Here is a 4260-nt window from a genome sequence, read left to right as displayed (position 1 = left end):
ACACACACACACAGACACACACACTCTGACATCTCTCTATTTAGTGCATGTATTACTGAGCATGTGTGTGTAATAACAAGAGAGTGTAAACTGTAATTTCCCCTTGTGGTATTAATAAAGTACACATTATCTAACTGAACTAACGTTGACTGTAACACTGGACCCAGCAGCCTCAATGTTTTTGTAATTCACAGTAAGATCCAAGCTTCATCTTAATAATAATAATAATATTGTATACTTTATGAATCCCGCAAGGGGAAATTACAATTACAACCTTGGCAGTGCCCAGGAGGTGAACTGACACTTCTCCAGCTACCAGTCCACCATCATACTTTGGTCCATATTGGGGACTTGAACCAGCAACCGTCCGGTTCCCAATCAACTCCCTATAGACTGAGCTACTGTAACCCAAGTCATCTGACATTACAATATGAAACTGTTTGCAGGCTGTTGGCTGTGACGTTACAGAGCTGGAATGTTAAATATTATCGCTTTTTAAAATGACGTCTGGTTTCTCTTAATGTCTGAATCCACCTGTTTGTGCTGAGTTTATGAAAAGTGGGACATATTGTGTTACAGTACAGATGGACAGGTTGGCCAGTAGTTTCTGCTGCCCTCTAAAAGATACAGAATCCCTTCACTAACTTTTCTACTAAATGACTTCATGAATGAGCCAATAAAGTTGTGCATTGCTTTGAGATGTACCCACAACAATGTTCAGGTTGCATTAGGGGCCGTTAACTTTTGGTATTAACCTGGGTCATGGTGGAGGGAAATCCCATACAGACATGCTGCTGCCTTAAATGAGTCAGAGTAACCAAAGTAGCAAACCTGCATGGTAAATCACAATCACACCACTACTCTGGTCATTCATTCAAAACATTTTCATACCAATACCGTGACTTTGAAACCGGTTCCTGAACATTACGGCACAAATGTTTGTATTTATGTTCCAGCTCCGACTACGTGACCCGTCTCTGTGCAACGTTGAGTTCTTCCTGCGTGACTCTACAACGTGTAACGTTAGACAGCCAATCACAGACATTATCAGATCTTAGTAGAAGCGTGCTGATTGGCTCACTTATGCTGATGAGATTCACTCCTTAGGTATTGAATGACAAGGCATTTTTTGAAACTCGATACAAAGAAGCCAATTTGGTTGAGTACTTAAAAAGTATTTTATTTGGTACCCCGACCTACTGTTACAGCCAATCGGCACACGACCGAGAGTGCGGTACAGGAAGTTGAGCACAGAAACAAAATAAAACATCCTGGTTATTTTCAAAATAAAATAGAGAGTGCTCATGGTGGATCATGTTTCCCTGCACTACACCTTGAAAACAGCACAGTTGTTACCCCCTCTACTCCTCTGGATGGAAACTAACGGGTGGTGGTTTTGTGATTCTATTCTACTCTACGTGATCTCGCGAGATCTCGTGGGTCCGCGTGACTTCAGCTGTCAGTCATGGCCGCAGCCGTTCCCACGACAAATCCGGACCTGGTGTGTATCGACGGATGCTGGAGCACGGAGCCGATCCGCAGCCGCTCTGTAACTGGTGCAAATTAAGAGTGTGTGAGAGAGAGAGAGAGAGAGAGAGAGAGAGGGAAAGTGAGAGAGGGAAAGCGGGGCAAAGAGGGGCCGAGAGAATCCAGGCACAAGTGTTTTAAATAGTAACAAATAAATCAGACATGAGTTGAGTCTCTATTTGATGGGGATTGATGGGAGAAAGGGGATCTTCAAGGGTAGGCCGAGTTCGACGAGAGGTCACCGCTGCCCATTTGGAGGCCGGTCCTCCCAAGTGTTGGACCCCCTCCCGGGAGGTCCATCACGGGTGGGCTCAGTTCGCTAAAACTAGTAATAATTGAAATGCAAATCAGCACGGCATGGTCTGGCTCGGCACAGCCAAAAGGGCCAGTAGAAAAAAAGCTGCCTGTGGATACTTGGCATACATGGTAAACTTCCATTAAAGGGTTGAGAAATTACTTTTGGTGGTGGGCAGTGCAGGATATGATGTCTGGGTTCAGTAATATACTAGTCAAACAAAGGTTTATGAACTATTAATTGAAAAAAAGACTACATAACAAGATAATTTTAAATAGCTATAACTATTTAGATATTAAACACCAGACTAGAAGATGATACAGATGAAGTGTAGCTGTGCTTTCTCAAAGAAAATGTATGCCTCAGCAGAAAAAAAAAACCTGATTAACATTACCCAGAGCTGAAATGTTGTATTAAAGTGCCCACATTATGAAAAACAAAAATCTTTTTCTGGGATTTGGGGGGTTATTTCGTGTCTCTGGTGCTTCCACGCGCATACAAACTTGGAAAAAAACCATCCATGCTGTTTTGAGTGAGATCCGGTTCCACAAGTGGACCTGGTCTAGAAGACTGACTGCAGCTGATTGGACGAACGCGTCACATGGGTCTGGTTTCTCCGGGCATCCAAAGCCGGACTGTCATGGCGGCTCGTTCAGAATACCATCTCATATTTTACTAAAACAGATCCCCGATACGGGTTTCTGAAAATTATGGGGAGAAATCGTCCGTGACAATGACAATATTGCGACAATAATTTAGTGTTGACCATTTGGTGCTTTAACAAAATGTTATTTACACAACGGGATTTTTGATAAATATTCTCCAGAAATGATGTAATGACTTAGTGGGTAGAGGTAAATAATAAATAATAAGTTCATCAGTTCATGACATCACTTTACTGTAATGCAGCCTTTAAAACCAGGTAAAGACAACACTTACCATATTACAATAAGACGATATTTAGTCTCATATTGCGATATCGATATATCGATTTATTGCCCAGCCCTAACCTTGTGTATATTTTCAATCTCTAATTGTTATTAATATTCCGTCATTGCCCTGAACTGCCTTTTATATTTCAGATATCAGACCATACTGATATTGCACTATTCCTTCCCTCTTTTTAATTGTTATTGTATTTTTTATTTTTTTATTTCTAAATTCCATTGTATTTTTATACTGTATACTTAACAGTGTATATATATATATTTTTTGTATTTCTCACTGGGCTTTCTGTTTGTTCTCATATGTTAAGTGAGTGTTGTACCTTGAGAGCGAAGTTTAACCAGAGTCAAATTCCTTGTAAATAGTGAGGGGCTAAAGGCCATGACCCCCCGCGCAACCTGAGAAACCAGCTGACATGCTCGGTCAGAAGGCGGGCACTGCCGGCAGTCAGACTCAAATGACCAATCTGATTGGTGGAGAGCTATCTTGGAATGATTGGAAGTCTCTCTAAATCTGACGGAAATCTTTCAAGCTGACACTTTATGGATTTGATTTGAGTGAGGTGGTGTGTGTGTGTGTGTGTGTGTGTGTGGGTGTGTGTGTGTGTTGTGTGTGTGTGTGTGGTGGGTGTGTGTGTGTGTGTGGTGTGTGTGTGTGTGTGGGTGTGGTGTGTGTGTGTGTGTGGTGTGTGTGATGTGTGTGTTGTGTGGTGGTGCTGTGTGGGATCCCAGACGCCTCCCGATACAGTATCATCACGATACAATATTATTGGGATTTTACACATATTGCAATTAATGACCTTTTTTCCAACTTCCAATTTTTCCCAATTTCAAATGATATCCCCAAAAGGAAACTTATAAACAATAACAGTTTTATCTAAAAAGATGAATTTCTCTTTGTTAATATCACTTCAGTTTTATTGCTGCAACATGGGACAAACTGACCACCACATATGTAATATATCATAAAAGATCCATACTTGGCACCTGTGTATCGATGCAGTATTGCCACTGAAAATATCGCGATACTATGCTGTATCAATTTTTTTTCCCCCACCCCTAAGATGAAGATGGAGCTGCTGCTGCTCGGCCGATTTCTCCTAAAAATTTTCAGAAACACATATTGGGGATCTAGCGTAAAATATGAGATTACATTCTGAACGAGAATGACGAGTGAACGAGTCACAACCCATGTGACGCGTTCGTCCAATCAGCTGCCATCAGCAGTCGGCGTGGCTTTGGTGTGTTCCGACGCACGTTTTTTTGTCCAACTCGGGGAGTTTGATTTATTAGTTTGTTATTTATTTATTATTAATAGCCGATTTATAATTCGACGGCCTTTTCTGCCGACGGTCAGCAGTCTGGGTAGTGTGTCCAAAGTTTCGAATCAGTTCAAATGGGATTAAAAGGAAAATTCTGTACGGTCTCTCTACTGCAAAATGATATATACTAATATAATACTGTAACTGGATTCAATTTTTTTTTTTTTTTTTT

The 4260-nt window shown here is 41.2% G+C and overlaps 1 protein-coding gene across 1 annotated transcript in view; it reads left to right on the top strand.

Moving 5' to 3' along the window:
- gna13b (guanine nucleotide binding protein (G protein), alpha 13b) overlaps positions 1–4260 on the top strand; it is a 24888-nt gene that overhangs the window by 947 nt on the left and 19681 nt on the right. The window lies entirely within an intron of this gene.

The sequence above is a fragment of the Etheostoma spectabile genome, chromosome 15, assembly GCF_008692095.1.
Source record: "Etheostoma spectabile isolate EspeVRDwgs_2016 chromosome 15, UIUC_Espe_1.0, whole genome shotgun sequence".
Classification (NCBI taxonomy): Eukaryota; Metazoa; Chordata; class Actinopteri; order Perciformes; family Percidae; genus Etheostoma; species Etheostoma spectabile.
The sequence above is the reverse complement of the archived record's forward strand: the minus strand, read 5'-3'. Positions and strand labels throughout refer to the sequence as shown.